Source organism: Schistocerca cancellata, chromosome 9 (genome assembly GCF_023864275.1).
Source record: "Schistocerca cancellata isolate TAMUIC-IGC-003103 chromosome 9, iqSchCanc2.1, whole genome shotgun sequence".
Lineage (NCBI taxonomy): Eukaryota > Metazoa > Arthropoda > Insecta > Orthoptera > Acrididae > Schistocerca > Schistocerca cancellata.
In genome coordinates, this window is record NC_064634.1 from 500,527,250 (window position 1) to 500,540,531 (window position 13,282).

The following is a 13,282-nucleotide window of genomic DNA, read 5'->3' on the forward strand; positions in this document are numbered from 1 at the left end:
ATGTGTGTGATGTCCTTAGGTTAGTTAGGTTTAAGTAGTTCTAAGTTCTAGGGGACTGATGACATCAGGAGTTAAGTCCCATAGTGCTCAGAGCTACGAGTATTTGAACAATTTTTTTAAGTAACGCTAAACAAGTTAAACGTTTAAATGTCCATCCGCAGAAAATGGATGTAATTATCAGGTTCTGAGTGAAACATTTCCATTAATAAGTTTCCAGTTGTATGTTTGTCATTTTAAACCATTCCCTCGACCGGCTTTTTGTTTTCTTATTCTTTAACACTGTGCCAGAGGCAATGTTACAAATGTTTGAAATGAATTTGTAGCCATTCCCACCAATACACGAAAAGTGTCTGCTTCAAAAGTAAGGTTAAATTGACAATCTTTCTTAGTAAATGTACGGGTTAGACACCGAACTTGACAGAAAAGTTTGCTCTTTTAGGAGGGCCTTAAAATGTTTTAAAAAGTTTCTTTGTCCACTAGAAGAAATTTTATGTAATCATCGGGTATTCAAAGTAATATTTCCTTTAGCATGTTTTCATGGGTAAATGTACCATTTTAAGACATTCCCTGGACCAGAATCTTGTTTTCTTCTTCTTCTTTAAATACAGTGCCAATGTCAATGCCAGAGCTGCTTTTACAGCTTTTCCTGCTGTTCTCACTCCTCTCAAAATACACACGGACACGAATAGAGTCTGCTTCAAAGTGAGGTTAAACTGACAAACATTGTTTGAACGTATAAGGGCTTGCTTGACGAATCCGTGCCTAGATAAGAGCGATTTTGTCAAACACGTTTGATCGTTTACGGGGGCCTGACCGCCCGCCTGTTCACCGCCGCCCGGCTGCGAGGTACAAGCTTCGTAGCACCGAATCTACACTCCTGGAAATTGAAATAAGAACACCGTGAATTCATTGTCCCAGGAAGGGGAAACTTTATTGACACATTCCTGGGGTCAGATACATCACATGATCACACTGACAGAACCACAGGCACATAGACACAGGCAACAGAGCATGCACAATGTCGGCACTAGTTCAGTGTATATCCACCTTTCGCAGCAATGCACGCTGCTATTCTCCCATGGAGACGATCGTAGAGATGCTGGATGTAGTCCTGTGGAACGGCTTGCCATGCCATTTCCACCTGGCGCCTCAGTTGGACCAGCGTTCGTGCTGGACGTGCAGACCGCGTGAGACGACGCTTCATCCAGTCCCAAACATGCTCAATGTGGGACAGATCCGGAGATCTTGCTGGCCAGGGTAGTTGACTTACACCTTCTAGAGCACGTTGGGTGGCACGGGATACATGCGGACGTGCATTGTCCTGTTGGAACAGCAAGTTCCCTTGCCGGTCTAGGAATAGTAGAACGATGGGTTCGATGACGGTTTGGATGTACCGTGCACTATTCAGTGTCCCCTCGACGATCACCAGTGGTGTACGGCCAGTGTAGGAGATCGCTCCCCACACCATGATGCCGGGTGTTGGCCCTGTGTGCCTCGGTCGTATGCAGTCCTGATTGTGGCGCTCACCTGCACGGCGCCAAACACGCATACGACCATCATTGGCACCAAGGCAAAGCGACTCTCATCGCTGAAGACGACACGTCTCCATTCGTCCCTCCATTCACGCCTGTCGCGACACCACTGGAGGCGGGCTGCACGATGTTGGGGCGTGAGCGGAAGACGGCCTAACGGTGTGCGGGACCGTAGCCCAGCTTCATGGAGACGGTTGCGAATGGTCCTCGCCGATACCCCAGGAGCAACAGTGTCCCTAATTTGCTGGGAAGTGGCGGTGCGGTCCCCTACGGCACTGCGTAGGATCCTACGGTCTTGGCGTGCATCCGTGCGTCGCTGCGGTCCGGTCCCAGGTCGACGGGCACGTGCACCTTCCGCCGACCACTGGCGACAACATCGATGTACTGTGGAGACCTCACGCCCCACGTGTTGAGCAATTCGGCGGTACGTCCACCCGGTCTCCCGCATGCCCACTATACGCCCTCGCTCAAAGTCCGTCAACTGCACATACGGTTCACGTCCACGCTGTCGCGGCATGCTACCAGTGTTAACGACTGCGATGGGGCTCCGTATGCCACGGCAAACTGGCTGACACTGACGGCGGCGGTGCACAAATGCTGCGCAGCTAGCGCCATTCGACGGCCAACACCGCGGTTCCTGGTGTGTCCGCTGTGCCGTGCGTGTGATCATTGCTTGTACAGCCCTCTCGCAGTGTCCGGAGCAAGTATGGTGGGTCTGACACACCGGTGTCAATGTGTTCTTTTTTCCACTTCTAGGAGTGTACATCCTCACGTCCCAAACCACTGTGAAGAGCGTGGCACAGGGGTACCTTCCGTTCGCGAATGGAGCGCGAGGAGAATGAGTGTTTTGGGCGCTACAGCTGACCTAAAGTTGTCTTCGCGACCCTTATGCGAGCGATACGTAGAAGCTTGCACTGTACTTCCAGATTCATCACTTCATACTGGTTCTTTCACTGTATAGTTTGCGTCTCTCTTCAAGCGTTCACCAGTCCGGTTTTCTAAGCATCTCCTCTGTAAGGCTAAGCACATACTGAGACGCGTAGAGCACGCGCGACGTGACACGACACTACAACCCGACGCGCACGTGCCCTGCCGGTACTGCGCATATTGAGACGCGTACACGTTCTTTGCACGCTCCGGTTGGCAGCACTCTGCGCTGACAGAATCAAACGAAATTACAGAAAATATTCAGTAAAAAATTTGATTTTTGCGTTACTTGTAGCACTATAGGTGCCTCCGATCTCGAGAAAATGGATACTATGTACCGCGTTCACTTCCGATCTAACGCACGCGAGACTGAAATACTCACAAGATCCCCCATGTCTCCTAAAACGCTTGAGACATCGAAACGAGATTTTTGCGAATGATAGCACACAAGGAGGAGAGTATTTTGCCAATTCGTAAACACACGGAATGTTCTTATCCATAGTAATATATCAAAAGTTGTACTTTCTATTTTATTTTTGTCCCTACAGTAACAGTAATTTTTTAAGAGTTATCGACAGCCAGTGACACAAGAGTTTCCTAGCACGAAAATAGACATGAAATTTCTTCACTTATGTTACTGTAAACCAACACAATGAGATTCTTCGTAATCTATTGAGCTCTCTGTTCGTCAATTAGTTGTTTAATGATACACACTGTTTCAAAATTCTGTCGCGATAGCTGCTGCGAGATGAGTTTGTGCAAATTATTCTGTGGTTTGGCAAAAGTAGTACAGTTAAAACTGTCAACAAGAGCAATGTGGCCGTTACTCGCAAATGGTGATGCTTCTTAGAATGAGAAAAGACTAACAATTCACTCAAAAATAAATCGCCAATTCCGTCAGAATTTTGGTTGAATCTCTGTAACCCAACGGTTTTTTAACACTGAACGACTGGAATGGAAACTTACCGAGGGATTTTATTCCTTTTCTTCATCTAAACAGCATTAAAATAATGAAAAGCGTACATTTCAGGCAGAGTTGCACGCACTTGCCAGATGCTGGTTACTTACCTACTGCTTGCTAAACTGACAATGTGTCATTCGTGATTAAAATAGTTGTTACTGAGAAAAGTAAACAATTGATCCGTTATACAACACAGTGGTCAGTGTATTGTCAGCACCTGAGAATCACGCGCGACAGGAATGCGGAAGCTAGCCACGTGTGCCTTGTGAGAGGACGAGTTAACGTCTAATTTTATCCATATTTCGCAGCTTCAAACGTGACTGTATTCAGTACACCGAAGGTATGAATTAGAAAACGTCTTCTGCATTTCGGATCGTGTGGATCTATAGTCAGGTGTAATTCGTCTTAATACATGGTTGAATGAGGTGAAATGTACATTCCTGAGATGAAAAGATTTGGTGTTAGGTTGGGAATTTCGTAAGTGAAACGCGGAAAATATGTGCGAAATAGTGGGAAACTTACCACATAATTCAAGAAAAGCGTTTTTAACGTTTTAACACCAGCATACGTTCTTTTCTCCGTCGGTTTTGTACACATCACTACATTCAAGAGGCACATTTGCATACACGTGTTAGTAAACACTTCACAGATGTTTTTGTACATGGTGTGATCAAAGGTGAATTTATTCGTGATGCTAAATATATAATTATTAAACAATTGACATATGCAAGAAACAGCTTTAGAATAGGTGTTTAAAATCTGTTTGTTCATTTAACGTAGATTCTGGTTTTTTGATTTTGTGGTGGTATGTCTCCAGTTGTTCTAACAGATTTAGGGTCTTACCATTGGTTTCATTATGTAGGACTACCAAATTCTTTTCTAGATCTTTGATGACATGTTTCGTTTCCAACATACGTTGTGCAATGACTGATTTTTCGAAGTGGTTGAACCTGGAAGCACTTACGTGTTCTTGAAAACGGGTTTTCATGTTTCTGCCTGTTTTCCGTACGTAGTAGGTAGGACAACTGAGACATACTTTGTACGCTCCACTGTTGTTGTATGTTTGCGTATTTGATTTTATGTTATAAAATCATAAGATGATACGTTATATTCCAGACAGGCACAATTAAAAGACACTTAGACGTTAGATCTCGGCCACAGCCTTCTTCAGAAAAAGAAAGAGAGAAACACACGATTCATTCACACAAGCAAGCACACCTCACACACACTTGGTCGCCAACTCCGCTGGTCCCTCCTGCCGAAATTGGCGGTCCTGTATGCGTGAGGTGTGCTTGGTTGTGTGAATGAATCGTGTGTGTCTCTCTTTCTTTTCCTGAAGGAGTCTGTAGCCGAGATCTAACATCCAAGTGTCTTTTAATTGTGCCTGTCTGGAATTTAACGTGTCATCTTTGAAGTAAGTAGCAGTCTATCCTTTCCCTTCTCGTTGATATTCCAACCTGGAATTTCCATTGTTTCATTTTTCCGAATGGCTTTTCTTCAATCCCACAACCCTGTGATATTTTCCGTTGTTACTGCTCTCTCTCTATAGCATTACTCTTCTCAATGTCTGTTCTTCCTCTTCTTTACTGTGTTTATAACCCAGTAACAGATATTCATTTCATTTGTGCAAAGACGTGTACTTGCGAATCGGGTGTCTTTCGTTGGTTTTTTGTTGATTTCTCGCTCGAATCTACGCTCACACGCGTTCGCAAATATGCCGGCGGCTCAAAACTTGTTATAGGCAGGCTGTTCTCTCAGCCGGACAATGCACACACAGGTTGGAAAACAAACTAAGGAAGAAGTGTGTGCTGCTCTGCAGAGGCGAGGCCATCCCGCGGCGCTCTAACCACGAGAGCAAACCAGCCGAGCTTTTGCGCAGCGCGGCGCGGAGTCCTCTCAATTCAGCGCCCGCAGGCGCGCTCCTCTCCACGTGAGCCACTTTCCTTCACTGAGGGCACTTCTTTTAACTAAAGGCAGCACACAGACACGTAGACGGCTTCTCGAGGCCCCGCCAGGGAAGTTACTAAGCTAGTAGCGAAAAGAACGGTCAACAAAACATACGGAAGAAAACTGTGCAAATACTACAGGGTATAAAGACGAGCCAGTCTTCTAAAAAACATAAAAAAAAGAACAGGGCAAGGTCACCTAGCGCTGAGTTACAGTCGACAGAATTCATGAAGCTTGAAACTTTTTGAAGGCAGACTTAGAAAAACGTATGACAGTCAATAAATTAATCTTAAAAATATATTTCAGTTAATTAAAACAGAAAAGGGGGCATAGTGGAGAGCCGAAGAATTGCAGGTAAGGAAGACGTAAATGGCGTATATGTTGACTTGATTTCTGCAACTACTGACCCATATAAGTGATGAAAGGACATCAATGATAAGACTCGCTAATGATGTTATCATCCTCGGTGAAAGTGAGCAAGACTTGCAGGTCCAGTTGAATGGAGTGAACAGTCTAATGAGCACACACAATGGATTGGGAGCACACCGGAGAAATCAGGAGTATTCGAAATGAAACTAGCAATGACGTTAACATCGAAAATGGCAACCAAGAACTAGACGAAATGAAGGAAGGTACTTTGCTACTTTGGAAGCAATACAACTCCTGGTGAACGAAGCATTCAGGACATAAAAAATTAGACCAGCGCAGGGAAGGTCTATTAGTTTAAGCGTAGACCTTAATTTGCGCAACAAACTTCTGACAATGTACATCTGGAACATAGCATTGCATGGAAGTGAACCAGGGACTGTGGGAAGACGAGAAAACCAGCGAATCGGTGCGTTTGAGACGCGGTGTTACAGAAGGAATGATAAGATAAGAAATGAGGAGATTCTGCGCAGAATCGGCGAGGATAGAAGTATGTGGCAAACACTGTTGAGAAGATGACAAAACACCTGCTGACAATTGGGGGAATACTTCCATGGTACTAGAGGGAACTGTAGAGGAAAATATATCGCAGGAAGACAGAGATCGGAATACATTCAACAAATAATTGAGAAAGTCGCGTGGAAGAACTACTTTGAGATGAAGAGATTTGCACAAAAAAGACAATCTAATGGACGATGGTTAGGCGACTTTAACAAACACGAAAAACTTGGATGCTGCAAGCTGGAGAGATCTGTATCTGGCAATGCGTGACGAATTCCAAATAATATTATATATGCTGCTCCTATATATGCTCACTTCAGATATCTGGGAGAGATAATCCGACCATCAGGACTGAACTCAACAGCCAATAAAGATAGAATCTCCAGATTACAAAAAGCATATAAGCTTACTTGGAATCACTATTATAAGAAATCTATTTCTGTCAATGCGGCCGGCCTGGGTGACCAAGCGGTTCTAGGCGCTTCAGTCCGGAACCGCGCGTCTGCTACGGTCGCAGGTTCGAATCCTGCTTCGGGCATGGATGTGTGTGATGTCCTTAGGTTAGTTAGGTTTAAGTTACTTAAACTTAGTTCTAAGTCATAGGGGACTGATGACCTCAGATATTAAGTCCCATAGTGCACAGAGCCATTTGAACCAATTGAACCATCTATCAATGCGAAACTAAGGCACTACAAAACAGTAGCTCTACCAGAAGCACTTTATGCAGCAGAAACTACAGTGATTCATGGTCATACTGAGATCAGAGAGATTGAAAAGTAGGAAAGAAAAATTCTGAGGAAAATATATGGACGATTGTTTCGGGAAGGAATTTGGATGAAGTGGACAACGAGAGAGATTTACAAAGACATAGAAACAATAACAGACACCATTAGAAAGAGAGATAGTAAACAAGAGCAAAAACAAGACAAAGTGGATCACTGAAGCAGAAGGAGGTATTAAAGAACTGGGGATCACACAAGCCAACATAAACAATAGAGAACAGTTTCGAAAGATCATACAGTAACACACACTTAAACAAGAACATACGAAGAACAGAATGGGAAAAAGATGGTCGGCAGAACGCAAGAGACAACACAGTAAACCTATGAAGAGAATTTGGGAAGAACGAAGAAAGGAGAAGAAATCATGACTACTCAAGTTCAATCGCTCTCTCAAAAGGGAATAATCGAAATATGCTGCTCTTTTCCGTTATAAACAGTTCTATACATTACGTAACTTCCGCCTGTACCTCTCACAATTGGGGACAGCCTAATTGTTTTCTTTTGTAATTCCGTTATTTGTCACCGGTCGCAGCCCTTTCAGCCGGACACGACAAAATGGAGGCACCTTTGTCACTGAACACGCCACAAGGTTTCCTGTTTCCCACCGCAGCGAAAAAGCCACAAAGACACAGAAACGGCCGCGGGTTACGTAAGTGCTATTTGTAGAACATGAAAGAGTTTCGATCCGGCGCACGTACGCCACTCTCCGCCGTGGACCGACTGTCTCCTTATAAGACCGGGGAACGGCTCTGCACGGTGGTGCTCCTAGCGCGCCTAGACCGGGTAAATAAGGCGACCGGCGCGCCCGCTTTTTCCGTCACGTCCCGCGTCAGCCGACAAGGCCTACCCACTTGCAGAGGATGCACTGGACAAGACAGAAGTAATTGCTCCCATTCTACAGTTACACTCAGCAGGCCACCTTACGGTGTGTAGCGGAGGGTGCTTCTCCCCTTCTCTGTTTCATTGACAAATGGCGCGCGGGAGAATGACAGCCGGCTTTTTCCGTCACGTCCCGCGTCAGCCGACAAGGCCTACCCACTTGCAGAGGATGCACTGGACAAGACAGAGGTAATTGCTCCCATTCTACACTTATACTCAGCAGGCCACCTTACGGCGTGTAGCGGAGGGTGCTTCTCCCCATCTCTGTTCCATTCACAAACGGCGCGTGGGAGAATGACAGCCGAAAAGCTTCGGTATTAGTCCTAATTCTTCACATTCTCTCGTTGTGGTCATTTTGCGAGACGTATATGGAGGAAACAATATGCTGCATCACTCTCCTTTAACGGACACCTCTACTTGATACACAACGCGTTTGTTGTAACGTCTACCACTGGAGTTTATTGAGCTTTTACCGTAACGGTAAAAAGCTTCCTATAACCAAGATCGCATAAATACTTCTTTATTTTTGACAACTGTTTTCGATAGACTTCGCTGTCATCTTCTGGTCTTCAAAAGTTTTTGTAACGATTTTTGGAGGCCACAAGATGACAGTAAATCCTGTCGAGATCGGCTGTCGAAACTAAAGAAGTATTTATGCGACCTTGCCTATAGAGAGTTATTTACCAGGTAAAACAGGTCGCTTCTTCTCATTTCTCAACGTGGGAACATTCGATCTGCGTAATGCTCTCGCACTTATTAAACGACCCTACGACGAAACGCGCCACTCGTCGGCGGATCTTCTTTGCTTCATCTGTTAATGCAGAATGGTGAATACTGTTTAACTGGCGAACAGCACTCAAAAATCGGTCTAACAAGTGTTTTTAACCTGATTCTTTCGTGGATGACTTACATTTCCTTAAGATTCTTCCAGTACATATCAATCTGGCAGCTACTTCTTCTTCTCAGAATGAGATTTTCACTCTGCAGCGGAGTGTGCGCTGATATGAAACTTCCTGGCAGATTAAAACTGTGTGCCCGACCGAGACTCGAACTCGGGACCTTTGCCTTTCGCGGGCAAGTGCTCTACCATCTGAGCTACCGAAGCACGACTCACGCCCGGTCTCACAGCTTCACTTCTGCCAGTATCTCGTCTCCTACCTTCCAAACTTTACAGAAGCTCTCCTTCGTTCGCAGGAGAGCTTCGGTAGCTCAGATGGTAGAGCACTTGCCCGCGAAAGGCAAAGGTTCCGAGTTCGAGTCTCGGTCGGGCACACAGTTTTAATCTGCCAGGAAGTTTCACTTCTTCTTCTGTTTGTTTTATGCGGTCGTTCTAGTTAAGATCGCTTCAGAAGGTTACTTCCATGTACTTTACGGTAGTTAATGTTTTGGACTTCCTCGCCTACGTTACATTTGTTTACGTTCACGGTGAGCTTCCAATTCCTACACCAACCACAGATCGCGTGCAGATCTTGGTGCGGTCTTCTGGAGTCGCTACTTTCTCACAAGCCACCGCATCGTCCTCGTGCAACCTCGCCAAGGAGCTTTCGTTGCTGTCCACTAGACTCTGATCGTTTCCGGTAAAATCAAGTCCACCGGGGTTCACCAGTAGAAATGGCTCTGAGCACTATGGGACTTAACATCTGTGGTCATCAGTCCCCTAGAACGTAGAACTACTTAAACCTAACTAACCTAAGAACATCACACAGATCCATGCCCGAGGCAGGATTCGAACCTGCGACCGTAGCGGTCACGCGGTTCCAGACTGAAGCGCCTAGACCCGCACGGCCACACCGGCCTGCTCACCAGTAGACAAATGTCGACTCACTATATGCCACGCGGCATGGCCTTTCCCAAATGGCGTTCCACGATGGAGAGAACCAACCACGAGATCCGAAAATTGGTGAGAGCTTGAACTTTGAGATCACAGACAAGAGGGTTTGAAGTTACATCACCGTCGGCGCCATTAGGAACGGAGCACTTGCTCGGACGAGGACCAGGAAAATAGTCGCGAACCGTCACAGAATTCCCATCAACTGATTTGAAACTAGATCTGTCTAATTGAATGATGATTTGCACCGCTTCGCACCTGAAAACGAGTCCAATGTGCTAAGAACTGCGACGTTTCGCTCAACAGCACATTTAATAGCCCACAGGCCGTGTTCGCTGAATGCTCCAAACATTAAAACTGCAAGACGACGGTGGTATACAAAGAGTACGACCATTTTTTAAACCTAAAAGACAGCGAATGGAAAACGATAGTACAGCTCAAGGACTGCAAGCACTGCCCTGACAGGCGCTAGGTTGGTTGGTTGGTTGGTTGGTTTGGGGAAGGAGACCAGACAGCGTGGTCATCGGTCTCATCGGATTAGGGAAGGATTGGGAAGGAAGTCGGCCGTGCCCTTTCAAAGGAACCATCCCGGCATTTGCCTGGAGTGATTTAGGGAAATCACGGAAAACCTAAATCAGGATGGCCGGACGCGGGACTGAACCGTCGTCCTCCCGAATGCGAGTCCAGTGTCTAACCACTGCGCCACCCCGCTCGGTGACAGGCGCTAGCATCTGATACAAGAATGAAACCGTGGCCAGCTACCAGTACTCAGGCTTACGCATCAAAAGAAATGCAGACTCTTCATCGAGGAGAAAAACATTGTGCACTTCGCACGAATACTTCCTCTAAATTTGGCAAGAATTGGAATCATATGCTCGCCACGCAATAACAATTTCGGTTTTTCTAAATCGATTATGACGAATTCCGGAATGGTTCCTTTGAAACATGTCCGATTTCGCTCCACGGATTCCCCAATCTGTCTCTAATGTTCTTGTCGTCGATGGCACATCGAATCCTTTTCTTCCTTCCTTCTTATTTCTGCTATTCAAATGAATTGTAACTCCAACTGGAAACCCACTCCGCAAAATGAATACACGTCTAAGAAAAATACAGAAATATTTCACTAAACAAAGTCAGTTTCAAACTTGGATTTTGTTTCTTTTAACGAACCTCAGTAGAAACCTATATCTGTTAATGACATTGTCGCTTGCACCTAATACACGAAGAGACCCTTTTCCCCTCACAACGGCAGATACTGCATATTATCGGCATAGCTACTTGTGGAGTAGATGATTTCTTACTTCGTGAAATATTGTATACAGCTGTGGGCAATACCTGTCGAGCGTAACAACACAATATAGGTGTTATCCATTACGGACACATGACCAAACGCCGAGAAAGTCATTTGCAGTTCGGAAGTTGGAACTAACGGACCTAGATAGCATACAATAGAAAATATAGGACACTCTTCCGAAATGGGAATATAAAGCAATACAAATATAGGAATCAAATTATGACGCGGAAAAGAATATTGACTTATTTGCAGTGGGATGCTCTATGGCTACAACGAAATGACAGAAATCTGACGACAGGTGTACAACAAGAAAATTACACAGTTCATCAGCTCCAAGGATACGAACAAATTTGAGGTGGATTGAACTTCGTGTCAGCTTACTTACAACATTGTATTGTAGTAGCAGCGAGTTTTATAGCGTCTCATCCTTTCGGTCGATTACATTGTTGGAATGTAATGACATGCCTGCCACCTTTGAACTCTTGCAGAGTCAAGCGAATGCAGGTGGGGTTATTGCATTTGCCCAAAAGCAGACACGATAGGAGAAAAATAAGTTATAGTATGCATACGTCTTCCGATGACCTCAGGTGCAATATCCTATGTTGTGATGATTGTCAGTCCCAAGAAAGGTCTTCAAGACGAGAATGCTGGTATAATCACAATCAGTGTCACGCCAGAATGAGTGCGAACCCTGAAACAGAGCTGATGGAAGGACATTGTGCTGACTATACCGGTGTCTAGTTCTCGGAATCGGAAGCCAATACGAGTCCTCTCCGTAAGCGACGTACAAAAGGAAGAAGAGGAAGTAAGACGGAGAGGCAGACGAGGAAGATAGATGGCCGCAGGCGCCCAGCCACGCAAACAGAGTCAGTAATTAACATTGTAGCATCGAGCAGGCAGTTAATCAAAGAGCACAGTGTTCCAACACCTGACCTCCTTGAAGATTTTATTTTTGCCTGTTAGGACTTCTTCTCGCGACAAGTTATGTGAAAACTGAATCGATGAAGTAACGTGATAGCAAATAAGAGAAACTGTAGCACTGATATATCTACAAGCAGATCACTTTGCAGTACATTTCTGTCTTTCAACTAACTATCCCTTGCACCACGTTCATGACCAAAATCGTGGCTGAAAGATAGTTTCATGATACAGTAACAGACCAAAATATAAGGCCATGATAGCAGAAACTGATTGATCAAATCAACGTGACCGTGCGCTTAGAAGTAGGACCCCCTTTACATGTCTGGAGATGAGCGGCATCCAGTAGTTCCCTGAAAAATCATCTTAAGTTCAAACTTATGTAGCTCGGTAAACTTCGTTGCGGTCTCTTTCATATAAAATACTTGACGAAAAAGTAAATCATATGTATTTAGCACGTTATGCTAAAAAGCAAAAACATTCGAATTAGATAGGATGTGACACAGTGTTCAGAGAGGTAAAGGAAATAACAACAACAGCAACAAATGGTTCAAACGGCTCTGAGCACTATGGGACTTATCTTCTGTGGTCATCAGTCCCCTAGAACTTAGGACCACTTAAACCTAACTAACCTAAGGACATCACACACATCCATGCCCGAGGCAGGATTCGAACCTACGACCGTAGCGATCGCGCGGTTCCAGACTGTAGCGCCTAGAACCGATCGGCCACCCCTGCCGGCCAACAGCAGCAGCAACAACAACAACAACAACAACAACAACAATAATAATAATACTGTAAATCGCTCTAAGTGAAAGGAAAAGCACAGAAAAACTGATAGCACCAAAACTGCGCCAACATTTAATTTTAAATAATACATTAAGTAATTAAAATAAAAAATATGTATAAGAGATGCTTCCGAGGACGTGACAGACGAGGCAGAGAGAAAATATTTAAAACGGAAAATGCCAGAAATAAATGCGTAGTGAGAAAGTGAAAGAGGTTAGAGTTTTAAGAAACAGCAAACGTTGGGAAGGCATGTAATTATTGACAGAAAAAAACTGCGTGCACGCATAAAAGATGAATGCGAAGCGAAAGAACATGGCAAGGAACAAAAATTAACAAAACCGAAACAATGGTAAAATATCAGTGAACGTGGAAACATTGCAGACTGCTAGTCTTGTGGGTCGACAGTTCAGATTAAAGACCAGTAACTCAGAATTCGATAAACACTTGGTAGTGGCCATTTTTAAAATTAAAACACTAGGATCAAGTTTCAACATCTGT